This window comes from Chamaea fasciata, unplaced genomic scaffold (assembly GCF_029207755.1).
Source record: "Chamaea fasciata isolate MVZ Bird 193981 ecotype frontalis unplaced genomic scaffold, bChaFas1.0.hap1 SCAF_5, whole genome shotgun sequence".
Lineage (NCBI taxonomy): Eukaryota > Metazoa > Chordata > Aves > Passeriformes > Sylviidae > Chamaea > Chamaea fasciata.
Genome location: NW_027094090.1, coordinates 57,517,671 through 57,535,237, shown reverse-complemented (window position 1 = coordinate 57,535,237; position 17,567 = coordinate 57,517,671). Strand labels below are relative to the sequence as shown.

Genomic DNA, 17,567 nt, shown 5'->3' with positions numbered 1-17,567 from the left:
AATATCTTGAAACTCTGTATTGCAAGAGTTTTGTTCCATCACCAGCAGTTTCTCGCTGCAGATTAGAAAGGCTTTATGTGGCCAGTGTGTGACACTTTTGTGTACGCTGCTCCTCTGGATTCATCACATCACACACAACAGGGCCAAGTCCTCCATCAGTTAATTTGCAAAAAGCACACATTCCACTTCGGCTTGAAAAAATGCCTGACGAAATTGAGTCCCATAATGTCCAGAACGTAATTCCATTCTCTTTCCATCTGCAAAGTTTTTTCCCCTTTCCCTGAGGTGAAGGGAAAGATCTGCACAAGTGTAACAATCACTTCATTTCCACTTCAGCATTTCGATTGCCGTGTTTTGTCCACCTCACAAACGATGTCAATGGGGTCACCTGTGTTTGATCATTAGAGGGAATGCATATACTTATCTGCATCCCACACTTGACTAGAAGTGTAGGCCTCCTCATCAGGCTGGAAGTGATTAATTCAGTAGGAGCATCCTTTCCTTGATGTCAAGGAAAGAAAGGTCAGTGCCAGCAATTGCTGATTAAGTTTAGCAAAGTGAGGAAAGAAGATTAGCAGGATTGAGCGTTGTCACCTCTTGCTTTTTGGTTCAAGTCTTCAGTGAATGAAAAATCATCCGTGCCTGATTAGAATTCATGTCTGTCAGAACATATTTCAAAGAGACAGTAACTTCTACACGGCTCAGGCTGAGGTAAGTCTGAAAAATTCACCTCTCTTTACAGGCAGTTCAGGAAAGACAAATGAGCATTGATGAGACTGGAAGATTATTGGTTCAGAGGAAGTCAATGAGAAAGTTTTCCTGGAGTTTAAATGCAGTCAAGGATTCTTAAGGATGCTGTGGATTTTGACTGCAACTTCTCTACTACCTTCCATGAATAGCACATGAAAGTGGTACAAGAAGCAACCCTCTTTAATGACAGCTAGAACTCCAGGCTTCTTTCTATTTAATTTGTTTTTGCCATTACCAGGAAGATAAGCCCTGGTTATTTCATTCAGGAAATAACCACAAATTTTTGAGGACTGTGTAAAATGAGCTAGATCCCTTAAAGAAATAAAGCTTATAAAGGAGGAGGAGGAGGGGGAAATATCAGCAATATTAAGCCTGCAAAAGTCAAGCTCATTTCTCATGATCAGTTGTGTAAGCATAAATTTTGGCACAGTATTTTTAGGGCAAATATCATATAGAGGAGGAGTGGGCATGGAAGCCACCTAAGATAATCTGCCTGGTACTCAGGGGATTTATTAGCAAATTGCACAGCACAAGAGACTGCTGCTGTCATGTTACTGTACCTTACTTTTGTTAGATATTGACTGATTGCAGCATCAATTCATTGCCCCCGAAGAACAGAGAAGTTGGAAAAGAGAGGCAGCATTCTGCTTTTCTTGAAAGGGATCTCATTTTCTGTCTGTAGGTTATAGAAATGTGAACAACAAAAGAAAAAGAGAAAATGGAAAAGAGCAAGACAACATCTTAGTTCAAGTTCCATGTGTAACTTGTTAGTTATTTGTACAGTTTTACTTACAGCAATTGTAAAGTGCTAAGAACAAATCCCAGAGGATAAACTCCAAAGTCTTCCTTATGGAATTCTTAACCTGATGTAGGAGGGCTGCAGTATCTCACAAGCTGTACATGTGAGAGTGAATACTGTGTACAAAATGTTAAATTAGAAATAGATATTTCAGTGACCTATGACAGTCACTTCTTCCAAGCAAGCCTACAGCTCTGGTGACACCATGGTGGCTATTCTAATGTAGCCACCTCATCTCTCATCTTAGAGGAGCTGCTGATGTGATTCCCTTCCATTAGACAGGAAAAAGTAGTCCTGTGTCCTAAGGCAGAAGCAGCAGGGGTGAAGGAAGAAAAGATTTTGAGTGCTACTCACAGTCATGAAGTGCTGGTTCCCATAAAATCATCTGGAAGGTATGTGCTGGGACTATTGTTAGTGTTGTCATGATTTTAGCCTGGAGCATTTCCCTGTGCTCCTTGGAACCAGCAGACAGAGCAAAGATGGGAGCATCTAGCTACTGCTGCTGACAGTCAAAGCCTGTTTGACCAGCTCTAGACAGAAGTGATGTGACACAAGCAGGAATAGCAGAACAACCTCTGAGAAGTTCGGAAACCAGACTCGGAAAAAAGCTTCTGGGAGCTAAAACTCTGGCGAAATAATTCTTTTTGTTTTAGCAATTTCTTTACTCTTTTCCCCAGTCTGGGACTGTACTGTTGCACTTTACATCAGTTTGTCTTCCCTGTGTGTATTTTAATTCAGTTGTTCACAGACACATGACTCAAATAACCAGGTAGAATGAGTCACTTTTCACCATTGGCCATGTCCAAATGCCTGATTCTATCTGTCATTAAACAACAGCTGTGAAAAGGAGAGCTCATGAATATTACCATAAGGCCTTAAAGGAATTTCTTTCTCTTGGCAACACAGAAAAAGAGGAACTTCAGACTGCATTGTAGAAATCTCTACATTTGGAAGCTCACAAAATCAAAGGTACATGCAGATTACAGAAACAATGAGAGAAATTCACAGACGAATACTCCCATCAGTCTTCCCTCATTCCTTCTCTCTGCTTTCTGCCTCGGCAGGAACTTTGGGCTTCAGTCTGAAAAGTCAAAAATACTTTCTTTCAGAGAACAACAGAAAAAGAGCAAGCAATTCTTGTCCTGAATGGCTCTCTACACTCAGCTGTCTGTGAAAGGAGGTGCAACCCTTCACAAGATTGCAATTACTTAGAATTCCTGCTTTGACATAGGCACAGCATATTTAAAGCTAAACCCAAACTTTGGAGCAGAATCATTGAAATTAATCAGTAAATTAACAGTGTAACACTGCATGTCCTATACTGAGGTTTTGTAATTCTTTGAGCCCATTTTTCCCCAATGACTTATTTATCTGCTTTGAGCTGAGAATGTGTATGAGACGTAGCAGGGTGGTGGCCTGATGGGAATGCTGATCTCTCAGAGAGCTAACAAGACTATGTGTATCTGCCTGTCTCCATGACTCATGCACTGATTTTAAGTTACTCCCCTCTGAGGGCCAGAGGCTGCCAGCCTCCTGTGTTTTACTGCACGTGGAATCTCACTTGCACCCTCTGGAAAGCTTTCTTACCTAGGTAGCACTGCTGCCAAAGGTCCCATTCTGGGATTCCACATTGGTTTCAAGGAGATATTTCATATTTAAGTTCAGTGTTTGCTAAAGCCGCTAGTAAAATGGGGTTTAAAGGGAGAAAACCTATCCACTCCATCATTTTTTGTTGATTCCACTCCTCTACTTGTGTCCCTCGAGAAGCTGTCTCAGCACTGTTATCAAGATAACTCCTTGCTTTCTTTGGCAGGTCAAATGGTCTCTCCAATGTGAGGAGTTAACAGCATGGCAAAGTGAAAGAGAAGCAGAGCAGAGAGAGACTTCAAACATCAACCATTTCCTTGTTTTTCTAGTCTAGAAATGTCTGGTTTCAGAGGCTGTTTCTGTAAAGCAGAAACAGAAGCCAGCACAGAAGGTTGTGGTTGTGGTTGGTTCACCCACAGCAGCAGGAAATACACATCAGCCAACATACCTTAATATCCTTTCTCTGAAACTCTGATAGAATTCTTTTACAGCAAACCCAAAACCAATGCAGAGGAAAGTTTTGTCTCTGAAGTCTTCTCGTTCTTGAAAATAGGCCCACTAGGACTGGAAGCTGTACCTGCGGTTTTCATGACCCTTAGGTGATCACTCCTGGAGTTTGCTCCTAGGACATCCACAAATTCCTCACACTCATGGTTTACCCCACTATGACAAAGCCTGCCTAGTTCTGAATAAAAGTATAGAAACAGATAACTTTTATTTACCTGGGAGCCAGTCAGGATAGAGGTCACTTTTAGTAACTTTCAGCTCTCCAAAATCTACGTGGTCTGGTCTCAGTTAGTCCTATAAAAACATTTCCATTGATAATTCCATATAACTATGATGTTTTTCCTTTGCTTTTCTAATCTTTTTCTGCAGTGGTAAAAAGCATTTGATCTGCTACTTATTTTAAGAGTTTGGTACATATGCAAAGAGAATGGGATGTAAATCAGCACAGGATGCTGTTTTCCCAGATGAATAGCCCTATGTAAATGTAAGGGATCAATACAATGTTTGCTAATCTAGTTTATTTATGTGGCAAATCATCTTGAACCCTACAATTTTTTTAAAGACTTAAAGAAAGCCACCACTTTTAAAATGAATTTTCATCTTCTTTCACAAATAAGTTCCATTTAAAAGAATCTCATAGAGAAATTTCCAGCTTGAGCCCATCCAGCTGTAGACTCCTTGTCATGCAAAGTTTTAGGTAACATTAAAACATAATTTTCCATTGCTGCTACACTTATATCTAGTTTGACTTCCAGTACAAGCTTTAAAGCAAGTGCCAAGCAATTTATTGGGATGACACACAATATAGATGAACCTTAAGTGAGATGTTTTTTATCAGCTGCTAACAGCATCTATTCATTTTTCATCTCAGAAATTATCTAGGTAAAACATTTCACATGCTTAAGAAGTTTTAGTAGGTCTATCCAGCATGTTCAAGGAATAAAAAAATCAGTAAATTTAAAATAGAAGAAAAAATAACATCCTATGAAAGCATCCTGTGAAAAAAGGATTTTTTTTTTTTCCTTTCCAGTGGTTTTGCATTCCACAGATTATGGAGGTTTTTAAACAGGAAAGGAACAGCTTTCTTGGACTTTCTGGCAACTCCCTGAAAGTGAATTCAGAACATAACTTAAATCTCCGAACATTTCAGTGTTGCCAGCCAGATAAATAAGCATTGCAGCAGGATGCAACACTTGCAGATGTATTCTCCCAAGTTTGTGGCTGCCTTCCACGAAACAAACACTGTGAAATTGCTTCTACAGGTGTCCCACTGAATTCCTGCCATCCCAGGTCCCTTGCCTGTGGAAAACCCTCCACACCACAGCCCAGACTCAGTCCACTTCTGTGGACAGGATTGTAAAGGTTTTTTTACAGTAAAACAGTGTCAGGCAGTACAACCAGCAAGGCAGAAGGAATATTCACCTCCCCACTGTCCCACTCGTTATCTGGGCACATAACAAGGCTCCAGACATCCAGGACAGCACCAAGGACCTTGATCATTCATAGTCAGGGTGACAAGAGCAGAAGCCTTTTCCTTGGGATGGTGAGCAATCCCAGAAAATTAGGGCTGTGAGGGACCTCAGTCTAATGACCAGTTTATTCATCTGCCCTAAGGCAAGACCTACTGGACTGCCCCAAAAATGACAGATATTTATCTAACTCTAAAATTATTAAAAGCTATCAGGAGCAGGCACACCACAACAATCAGACAATTTATTCCTATGTTTTGCTGTACTTTTAGCTGCAATTATTATCAATTCATTTTGCCAGAAGCTTTATCACCACCTTTCTCAGTGCAATCAAAGTTAAATTTAAACAGTGTTGTTAAGAAATCCCACTCATTTTCAGGAAACATAATTTCATTTCCCTTTTATCACTTCTGGAAAATTTTGACTCTATTTCAGCAGGGCATGGATATACCAGAAAGTTCTGATGGGTTCCTCAGTGGTCCTTTTTTTATTTCTTTGGAACAATATTCCTCTTAAAAAGTGCCAGAAGAATTAGGCTGCCACTCTGAGTTAATAGTCTCAGTTATTTACTGATAAATGTAGGGGATTCATAGGAACAATACTGGAGAATTAAGTCCTTGTTCTTTCCTGCTTTTTGGATATCTTCCACCTGGAGTCCAAAGGGTAGCCACCCTTACTGGGGAGGATGTAGTTGTTCAGTAGTACGAATTTTTTTACCTAAATAGTAGAACTGGGGAGAAAATTAAGGTGGTGTTTGGGTTAACCATGCAACAAAGGTGTATTTAGTGCAATCTCTGACATTACTGTACTTTATGAGAACCATTCAAATGAATGAATGCCTTAGAGTAATAATCTCAGTTTATATCTGCTTTTATATCATATCTATCTTCTGTAATTCATTAATTTCTCCCTATAACAAACCTATAATATTTGACTTTATAACTGTAGGACCCTATAAAATGTGGCTTTATAAAAGGAGACAGAAGACAATAATCAACACAAAACAGACAATTCCAGGGGGCAGAGTGATCCCACCCTGTGACTGTGGTGCTTTGCAGAGGCAATAGATGAAGCAATGCCTTCCTGCAGGCTGTAATTCAAAAAGAAGTACCAAAGCATGTCTGAGAACAGTGCACTTCGTTTCCCTTCAAACATTCCTTTGTAATTAAATACATTATTATTTTAAGCATCCACCTCTTGCATTGGGAAAGTTGTTGATTCCCACTGCAGAGATAAGGAGGAACTTAAAGAAGAGATGGAAAATCAAACAAAAATGTTACCTGTTGTGATCTTCTATGGCCAACAAAGAAATTAACAGCACAGCTGTTTGCAACCAGTTGGAACTAGTTTGCAGTGACCCCTGCAATCAGAAGTAGAGACAAGGGAGTCAGGAAAGGGAGAGAAACTAGAGGTTTTCAGCTGTCAGGGGAAAATAAATTGACTGGCTCTACGCCTTTCCACTAAGCTGTCGAGTAGACACATCTTATATTTGCCAGCCAGCCATGCAGGCTGCAGGAAAAGAATGGTTTGGGGACTTTCTATTTTCCCTCATCAAAACCTTAATCTTCCGAATAACATGTTTGCTGCAGAAGCCACGAGAAGGGAACAGAGAAAACAGCTGGTTAGAGACCAAGGCTGTTGGAAACCACCTGCTTGAAAACGTGCATTCACACACTTCCTCATTTTTTATTCATGTGAAGAAAACATTCATTGCCACTGGAACTTTAAGCTGACACATCCTGTGATTAGTCTCCTCGGCTAAAAGGGTAAGGGAGTCAATGTGTAGTTTAACACTGAACATGGTGATTAAATCCTGTATTCTGAGCAGGAAAACTTGGTTGAAACAGTAAAGTTTTAGAGATACAATCTGAATTAAAACAATCAAATGATGGCAACATGAAAACTGTGAAAACAGTAACTCTTTAAAGAAGTGTGGTAAGAACTTTGCTTGAGCTACAGTCAAGCCAATACAGCAAGGTGGTGTTTGCCATGCTGTGTGCTGCCTTCCAGGAGCTGCCTTACTCTAGAAGACAAAGAACTGATCTCTGGAATCATAGAATTAATGGAAAAGGACTTATTTACTGGTATGAGAAGCACAGAACAAGTGAAAAAGCAGCATCTTGTTCATTTAAGTAAACATATACAAAGATCACTTTTCAGTATGAAAGCAAAGCTTTCCACAGAGCAGCAGGAGTTGAGTGGGTTGGGAGGGATCAAAGGTTAGGGTGACAATCAGTTGTGACAGCAAGCAATGTGAGGCAGTGTGTACTTCTTCCTAGGAATTGAACTGGAACTAGCATTTCCTTCAGTGCATCATGGAATGAGCCACAGATTCCTTTGTAAAATTGTCTGAGCATTTGAATTTGAGCATCTTTGGCTTCAGCTGAAACAGACTTGAACAGGAAGAAAACCCTAACAGCAAAGATGTTCAGTCTGCTGGACGAGTTATTTCCACTTTGAGGTTCAAACTAATTTTGTTTGCTTTGCTACCCTTTCCACCAATCCTGCTGGATATTAAAAATACCCAGTACAGTAAAAATCCAGTCATTTCCACTGTGGACTTTGGCATATGATAATTCCCTCTAGAGACAACTATGAGATGTGGAATTTCTGAGATCAGCACGTGCCTAGGGGGAGGCAGAGGAATTTGTCTGTCCTCAGTGGTGACCAAAAGGACATGAAAAAAGAGGGTGTGCTGGCTGTGACCTGAAGTGTGTATTTTTCTGCTCTCCAGAAATAAAAGCCCAAAACTTTTGTTTATTTTTTTCTATTACTATTCTAGTGAAGATTTGAAGAAAGATGATAAAAATGTAAACTGGTAAATAATTCAGAATTCTACTCTAAGAGATAAAATTTATATTGTTTTAAGACAAAAAAAAAAAAAAAAAAAAAAGAAAAGAGAAAACTGTCATAATATAATCTGATTCCTACCATCTCTCTCTTCTGTAAGAGTTTTTGTTGAGGCTGAAACAAGCATGTCCTTCCAAAAACCTCTGTGCCCTTGATATCAGTATTTCTGGCTAACTAACCACTTCCATCAACAAAGAAATCATTCCAATGTCCAATCATTCCTATGGTTAGAGTGCTATTCTCATCAAATTCTGTTTTCCACAGTGAAATCTTAACCTATGGTGTGGCAGTTTGGCAACATTTGGAGATATTTGCAATACTGTCACAATGATGTTGGCTGATATTCATTATGCTCCTGACTGAAAGAAATCTAAGAGAGAAACAAGTGAGTAAGCAGTTTCTGTAAGGCAGTATGCCCCAAAGCTCAAAGATGTTCCAGGAAAAAAAAGTGAAACTAACAAATCAAAGTGACATTCCAGTTTAGCTTTATCAGAACAGAATAACTGATGCTGAGAGGCTGCCTGTGACTCTGAGTACCCACCATCAATCTAAGAAGAAAGGTGCCTACCAGCCTCAAGAACAGCTGCTCAAAGCCAAAGGGCACAAGTCTCCTTGCCCTGAAGTTGGCTGTCCAGGGCAGATGCCCTGCCTTCCTTGGCATGGTGAATATGTGGGTAGCTGAACACTCATAGCACCTGACCTAGGCTAGAGGGAGTAATAAAATAGTTCCTGTTCTGCTTTCAGAAATGGGTAAAACAAAAGAGCATCTGCCTGTTAAAGTACAAGAAAAGGGCTTTGAGTTACAGTAAAAAGGCTGAAAGGCAACAGAAGCTGGTACATGTTCATCACTTTTCATGTCATGTAGCCTTGTTGTAAATCTACCTAAGCATTTAGGGTCTGAATTTCATGAGAATTTTAAAAAATTAATTAATTATTAAGTACGTAATCTAATGGTCATATTGTGAAGTGTCTTATAACTATTCCATAAAGGGGAATCTTAATAAAAACTCAGTCTGTTATATTTAACTTCTGTCTATATTCTATTAGATTTTGCAGTTCAGGGAAAAATTAAAAAAACAACCGGTGAGAGGTTGAAACTAAATGATCTTTAAGATGCCTTCCAACCTACACCATTCTGTGATTCTATGATTATTCTATGAAAAACAACAGTTGAAAACACAATCAAAGGGTATATCAAGCATCAGAATATTAGAGGACAAAATAAAGCCTTAACTTATTGTTATAGAATATGTTAAAAAAAAAAAAAAAAAAAAGAAAAAAGCCACGGTTGCCTGACTTGTGCCCATCAGGGGTGGGACAGAGCAAACAACACCACAGAGTGACTTTGTATTTAATGTTTGTGACAGGACATATTGCTAAGCTACAAAAGAACCTCAGAGATTTTCAGAAGCATCTAATGGCCCTAAAAGTATCCATGAATTTCCTACAGTGGAGACATTCTTCACCAGGAAGAACTGCCTCAGCCTAATAAATCAATACTGGATGACTTGGAGCAAATTGAGAAACTGAACCAGTGAAAAACTACCCAGATCAGATGATATTTATTCAGGAGCTTAAAGTACTTCAGCTATGGAGCTGCCATGAGGTGTGATCTATAGTTTAGCACCGACAAAGTGCTGGAGGAATGAAAGGTGGCAGTATGGCACCAACCTTAAACCAGAGCTCCCTGTCACTGGTGGAAATCACAGAAAAAAATCCCCACCAAAGAAGAGAATGAATAGTAAATATTGTCTGTATGATCTATGTATCCCTGTTCATTTTGCCCAGTGAAGACACCCATGTCATCCATCACATGGACAATCAATGCTCGAGTGATGAGTTTGCCATCTTCCAAAAAAGATGGCAACAATGCTCCTTATTGAAAGCTCTTCAGCCCTCTCAGTTTGAAAGGAAGGATTCCCTCAAGGACTGATAATGGTTTAAGAAGTAGGAAAGAGAACACTTAACTAAACACAGTGGAAAGGCAGTTATGATGCTCCCAGGTTCAGTGCCGGGAACCTTATTCCTTAACATATCAATAAGTTACATGAAATAGGCTAAGAAAATCACATAATGGTGTTTTCAGGTGAAATAGGAATTTCTGGATACTGAGATCATGTGTGGCCTTCAGCTCTGGCTACTGTGAAGTGCTGCAGAAGGATTGCATGATGTCGACTGACCAAGCAATAAAATGGACAATAAAACTCCAGAACAATGACTGTAAAGTAATGCACGTGTGCAAAAACAACCCTCTACAACCCCCATACAGACTTCTTCATAAATTGTAAATGAGGTATTTTCATTCAGGACAGAGCTCTTCCACCCACTGCACACGCTGCTCCGGGAAGACCAGCTGGATTTTCCAGTAGGTGTCAAATAGGCAAAAATAGAAGGTTTAGCCAAATAAATGTCTCATTGCTGACACAACTTGGAAGCCTTACTCCCCCCTTAGTCCCTCCTTCTTAGTTCTTTCCTTCATTCCTCTCCAGCCTTCCCTGCTCTTTCCTCCCACACCCACTGATCCCCAGTGTGTGACCCCTCCGTCTGGCGCTGAGACCTGATGGATCAGGAGGCAAGCCAGCTCCACTCACCACGGACAAAAGCACTTCTTTTTGTTATTATTTCAGTGACCTTTCTGCCACCGCAGTACATTGGCTTACTGTGTGTCTGGAGGAGCACCGGCACTGCACAGGCAATCTGGGGTTTATGAAGCCAGGAGCTGGGGGTGCAGAAGCTGGAAAAAAAGGGCAGGACCTTTCCCTCTTGGCAGCAGTGAGCTTTTATCTTGGCTTAAGCTGTATTATGAAATCATAAGCTGGTGCTTATTTCTAAGCATCTGCTCCTGGCCCTGGACAGTAAATTACCTAGATTAATTTTTATTCTAATCCTGCACTGAAATAATTACACTCAATGAATCAGTCTTGGAAAGCAATATGGATAGTTACCTTCAAACAGTGTAGATAATTCTGTGAACAATGTCCCAGAAATTCGATAGCTTCACCCATTAAGTCATCATTAAATTCTCCCAGCACTTCTGTTTAACAGAAGTGAGAAAACAGTTTCCCTGTTTAACAAATCATGAGGAAATTTAACTACAGAAGTCTATTGCAAACTTTATATATATGCACAGGTATTTTTGACTCTCACAATTTGTTCCTTCCTTTAAGGTGAAATACATCCATCTTTTTTGAATTTTTATTTTTCTGAGCACAGACATAAAACTGTTGCTGTATTCCCAGCAGAAATGTTATAGCTGAACTCATACAGACATTTTGGAAATGATTTCACCATTATTGCGAAGTCCCATGTGTTGCAAGACTTGTCAAAGAATGAAATGCTTTAGGGATTAATTACAGGCTCTGAGTCATACTTTTATAAAGCTACCACAAAATGGCATCCAAGAAGCACTCAGAGATGAAACCATTTTAAGTTTTGAAATCTTACAGCCTGAGATGACTCTACCTGGAGACAGCCTTTATGCCTCTGCCCTGACGTATCAAATCCGAATTTGGAAATATGGGGGCCAATCAGTCAAAAAGATCCTCAACTTGGGGTGAAGAAAAGGTCAGCAAAAGAATATGTCATTCACAGACATCACCTGCTCTTTCTTCAGGATATAAAAATGCAGCAAAAAGCTGCATAAACTTGAATGTTTAAACTGAAGAAAGCCCAAGAAACAACGAGTCCCTGTTCCTTTTTCTAAGCATAAGGCATCTTGCACTGCTGTTACTGGGACACTGAAACTCAGGGGGTCCATGCACAAGGCTAGAGAAGCCCAAGAAATGTGAACATATCCAACACCAAGACTTTTGAGTGCTTGTTCTCTAAATATAAATGAAACATTTAGCAGGTGTGCTAGCTCATCAGTTGCTAATCAACACATTTTAAAGACAATCAAGTTCGGCCCACAATACAAATACGGGCTTTGGTATGTTTGTGCTTGTGTGGGATGTTTTTTCTGTCCTTTCTTTTTTTCTCTGGAATCGCTATAACCATACTGATCAAAACACTTAGAAGATTTATATGTATTCTTCCTGGTATAACCTGGCATAAAACTGGCCCAAACCATTTTAACTTGTGCCACACCTCTCTGCCAGCAGCAGGTCTGTATCCAGACCTGTTAAGTGCAAATATAGCCAGGCCTATTTTCAGTGCTTGATTTTTGTGCGAGCAGGAGGCCAGCGAAGCCAGGATACCAGCCCGTCCTAGATGGGAAGATGCTGGAATTTAAATGAGCATTACAATCCACTGTGGTAACCCTCAGGAAAATTGCCATAGCCAGCTAACAGATTGGTTAAACATGCTTCACCTTCCTGGCCTAAGTGGAACTATGGGAGTGCATTAATATAAACATTTGCATTCAATACATTACCTCATCCTGGAAAAATGGTCATGAATAAATACAAACCCAAGCACAAATTTTTGTTCATCTAGTTTATAGTGAGAAAACACATGATCCTGTATTCTGCTTTTCAAAAAGCCCCAGCCTGCAGGAGCCCAGGCAGCCAGCTTGTGAAGCCATGACAAATTGCTGCTACAAAACATGAGGGAGGGAGGGAGCTCAGAACAACACATCCTAGAGCTGAGGTGGTGCAGCTCTGCTCTGGCTCCCACCTTCCCTTTGACTTTGGACAAAATGCTGCCTCTCTCCAGCTTCTGTTTTCTCTCCTGATTTCTGTTTCCCTTCTGTATGTCAGGCATATATCCAAGGTGCAGAAGTTTGCCTGAAAGGCTCCCCTGAAAGTCCATCTGGGAATTGAACTAAATGTAACTAAAACCTAAATTTTAGGTCTGAGATCACAACCAGACACTACCTGGGGTAAACTCAGCTTTAAAAAGTCTTGTCAAAGAAAACAGTTTTCCTAGCCATGTAGCACTGCTTAAGAGAGGTAACTGTTTAAAATCTCACTTTGCAGTTAATTCTCAATTTAATGAGACTTCACAAATTCAAACTTTAAAAAAGGGCACCTTCGTAATCTGGTAGTTCAGCATATGGGTGTTGGGGGAAGGAAAGCTATTTTGCATTTCTATAAAAGCTGATCCCAGAAGCTGACAGTTATGAAATGTGTTTCTAAACAGAGTAGAAGCTGTTGGTCTGCTGGTAGGTTGTGTGGGGAGCAGGGGGAATAACCAGAAGTGAGTAGGAGGATTCAGCCTGGCTTCAGCACTGAGATGATCACAGTTGATGTGAAGCAGGAATGATCAAAGGCCAACACCGGACAAGAGCTGGAGAGAAAATCCTGCCCATTGATAAAAAAAAATAATTTCTTCTTCACTCCCAACATCTGAAGTGCCATACAATAATAACTTTTTTTAATGGCCTATGGAAGTCTGTGGTGAAAGAATAATCCTCTGTGTGGTTTTTGACTGTAGCATTGTTGTAGCTTTGGTGGCCAGAGAAAGTGAAGCTTGGAGCAGAGCTGACACCATTCATCAGAGCAGATATAAAACATTTTCAAAGCACTGAGTCACCTGCAGAGTCTCAGAACCTGACAGCATATCCGATTTTTCCAAATGTAGCAGCAAGGCTAGTAAAAAATGTTGTCTCTCCCTAGAGATCTTGCTTTTCTGAAAATATTGTTCTATACTTTTCTACTATAACAAGTTACAACACAATTAAATTGTGCAAAAAATGAGGTCTGGGGAAGTTCTTGTACCAAGACTGAACAGAACAAGGGAAAGAGTATAACTGCTGATGGACACACCAACTTTTCGCTTCTAAGCAATGTTTAAAGGATACATCTCCAAGAGTTTTTGTCCCTCATCTATTACTGGATTCAGTGGATGTGACCCAAGTTAGACAGAAAGAATAGTTATGCTTAGTATAAAGCAGACATGAATTTCAGAGGAAAATTGCATTCTGAAATGAAATGAGAGGTCCCAGTCAGTGCTAAGTGAAGTAACTGCTCTTTTTGGGTGTCAGTAGAGTTACAGCAGTTTGTCATACAAATATGATTCTTCTCATTTCTCCAGACACTACCTTACAAAACTGCTTCAGGAATACAGCGATTAATACTAGCAGCAGTCATTTAAATTCTTCTATGACAGCAGCCACACAACATTTACCATGCTGGCTGAATGATTTCCCACTGGGGCAGGGAGCCTAACAACTGAGATCAGGAAGTAAACCCAGGACACCAGAAAGCCAACAAGGGGAACAAAAAATCTGAAGGAAAATAAAAAGTAAAAAAGTAATTAGTAAAAACAATCAAAATCAATTTGCCTGTTTTATTACCTGCTGATCCCACTTCTTTCCAACCAATGCAGGAGGCCACATGCCAAGCCAGTGCAGATGTATTGTACTCAGGAATATGTTTATTCCCTTGACCACAGCCCTTTCTCACTGTTGGAATGCATGCTATGAAGCTGGGACTGACAAACCTCTGAAAAACACTTCCCTAGACAAGCTCAATGTGACGAGAAACCAAACTCAGTTCTCCGTTATGAATGATTTTCCCTTAATCTCTGTCATCTTTGAAGGAAATACAGAAGTAGCAAAAGTCACTTGCAATGTCAAGCACCTTCTGAAAGCAGATTCTAAAACCTGGCTTTCCAAAATAGTCCTAATCTCTGAAAACTGCTTTCAAAAACTGCGGTAAAACAGCCAGCCATCCATTCTCAGCTCTTGTCACAGTAACTCAGAGAGATACACAGCCATGCTGACGTGTTGAAAGCCAGTCAGATTCCAGAGAAGGCCATCTGCATGCAAAACTTGCTCTGGTTTTGCTGTCTCAAGCAAAGACTACTTCTTTTTTTTTTAAGTGATTTTTGTGTGTGTGCCCATGTGTGGCTTGCAATAGCACTTGCTTGAAACAGGCACAGTGGAAAAGAGGTCTCAAACACAAAGCTGGAAAAACGCCCCTGAGTACACCCACCCTTCTTGCTCCAAAAGGCAAACTTCTTAACAGTGTGGTCATTGCCAGGAAAATATCACATTTTAGGACTTGGTATTTTTTGTACCTTAAAATAAAGAGATTTATAAGTTTTTATATCCTGATTTAATCCAGTTTCTGTTCCTTCTCTCCTGGTTATGCCTTTTCTGCTGTTCTTATGCCTACACCTCCTCCTCCTTTTCATTCCATTTCGTGACTATTTTCTCTGGCTCTCTTGAACTATATCTTCTCCCAAAATATTCTGAAAATTATTTTTTTCTGAGAAAAAATTATCTAAAATTTTGTGCTCTGTGCTTTAAATTAGTTCTTCATGGTGGCACAGAAGATCTTCAAATCCCTGGTTTAAAGACATGGGGATGGGTGGAAGAGTTGTCAAAAATAATGGCAAAACAATTCTAGTGTTCTGTATCAGGAAGGAGGCTGCTCCAGAGAAACAGGACTTGCCACCAGTTTAAGGGACAACTCACATTGTATTTTTGGAGAGAAAAGGATCCACAACTGTCATAGCATGACTGCACTAATTTCAAAGCAAGCCAAAAGCTGAATCATTTTAATTTAGCCCCACAAAAAATGCATTTCAGAATCACCCTCACTGTGCACAACCCACATGTACTATGTTCCTTCCCTGAAAAAAAATACCAGTGCTCTATTATTAGTAAAGGGCAGCAGCAGAGCTGGGAGAGGAGCACTGGCCGCACTGGAGAAGGCTGTGCCTGTAGCTGGACACATTTGCTTGCTCTTCAGTGAGCCTGGCCAGGACTCACACAGCTTTTGGGACTAGCAGCCTGAAGGAACAGGCTCCACAAAGTTGCAACAACAAAGCTGTTCTGGGCTTATTTAAGCAAAACTCCTCCTCTGAGGCAGAATCTGAGAGCTCCCCATGGGAAACTTATTTACATATTTGAGTGATACCTCACTCAGTTATGGCAACACTTCTCAGGACTGTGAATCCTGTAGCTAGTCTAAATCTGTGATCTTGCCATGGTTTTTTAGCTTCTTCCCAGCTACAGGCAGATAAAAGTTCCAACTGATAAACCCTTTTAAAAGCATCTCTTTCTTTTTTTTTTTTTTTTTTTTTTTTTTTTTTTTTTTTTTTTTTTTTACTGCTGAAGGAGAAAGAGGAGCAAGATGAGCCTTAAGTTTTCATCCATCTGGTGGTGAAAGTTGTGACTGTTTTTAGCTCTTGGACCACAGACCACAGGCTTTGAAGGCTTGCTGGCCTACACAACTCTCTCTTTGAAAACTGAAGGGGAAAAAACCAAGTTCTTTCCAGCTAACAAGGCTGTTTTGAGTCATTGAAGCAGAGCAAATCTATAAGAGCAAAAATCTAGTTGAGTTAAGGTTTGTGGAATCAAATGACATACTTTTAATATCGAGTGGTGTGGAATGGAAAGCCAATGTATCCTTTAAAGCACAGGACTCAGATGTTACAGAAAGGTCACTGGACCTCTGTGCCACACAAATCTTACATTGCATTGGGCTGGGGGATTGACACAAAAGTATGGGATTTATAGGAGAGGAGAGGCATGGGGTGAGAGAACTGCGGTGGGAGTTTATCAGCAGCAGTATCCTACAGAAATGCACTTCTAGAAAAAGCACAGGACCAGGCTCTTCCCCCCACACCCTTTGCAAGAGCAAAGTTTTAACAAAATTCTCTTTTTCTTTTGTGACTAAAACAGAAACCTAGGAGCTGTGATTCAGATGCTGGCTCGGAGACATGGTTCAGAACCACGAGTGCTGTGGTGCCCAGTGCTGCAGCAGCACAGAGCTCTGGCCACAGCAAGAGCAGGCATAACCCTGCACAACACCATGAGCTCACACCAGCTGCTGCTCTGTGCACACATGAGGTTTTCAGGGCAGAGTCCTTCTGGTGGAAACCTTCAGTAGTTCTAAGCTGCTGAAGGAGTTACACAGGCACTCTGTGGGGCTGTGCAAACACCTCTATGGACCTCGCTGGAAGTGCTTTCCCGTGGAAGCAGATTCCTTCTTGTACTTCAGAACGCTGATGGAGGACAAGGAGTCCTACAGAAAGCCATTAGCATTCAGGGCTGCCCCTACACTGCTCTGGAGTTCAGAGGGGAAGGTCACACACCTCTCACTTTGCTGATGCCTTGTTTTCCACTGAGATGCTGTGGTTGATGAATTAGTCAATACCACTGTTCAAACCCCTGGGCTGTATCTCCCTAGTCTAGGGCTGTTTCCATAATTGTGCAGCCCCTGGGACCCAGGGCTGGGAAGCTGAGGGAACGATCAGATTACTGCCAGGCAAGGCGGTGGAGAGCAGGTGGAATTGTAAACTGGCACAGGGAGGAGGCAGAAAGACCTGAGCAAGTTGCTGTCGTTTCCAGCTACTAGCACGGTCAAGTTATTCTGTTCAAGGCCAAAATTACAGCTAGGGCAGCGTGTGTCCCAGGGAGTCCATTGTAACTGGAGCAAAGAGGAATTGGCACCAGCTGCCTGCAAGCTCTTCTGTCAGGGAACCGAAGGCTGGCTGTTGACAGATTTCACCTGGTGACCTGGCTGGAGAGAGGGACAGAGAATGCCAGGGACAGTGTGGAGCAGGCCTGAAGAAAGAAAAAAAAAACCAAACCCAAAAAAACCCCAAACAAACAAACAAACAAAAAAAAAAGAATAAAAGAATGAGGGAGGCAAAGATACCAAAAGGGAACGGTGGGAGAAGGAGTAAAACCACTTCAAAATCCAAAGTGTCTG

General features: G+C 40.8%; 1 long non-coding RNA gene across 2 annotated transcripts; it reads left to right on the top strand.

Annotated features, from left to right (window-relative positions):
- Window positions 1-459: 459 nt before the first annotated feature.
- LOC136290271 (uncharacterized) lies at window positions 460-6,551 on the top strand. 2 transcript variants are annotated; one of them, XR_010721070.1, is made up of 4 exons: window positions 460-711; window positions 1,828-1,941; window positions 2,456-2,518; window positions 3,363-6,551. It is a non-coding gene; the product is annotated as an uncharacterized lncRNA (long non-coding RNA). The 2 variants fall into 2 exon arrangements; XR_010721071.1 differs by lacking the exon at window positions 2,456-2,518.
- Window positions 6,552-17,567: the final 11,016 nt, after the last annotated feature.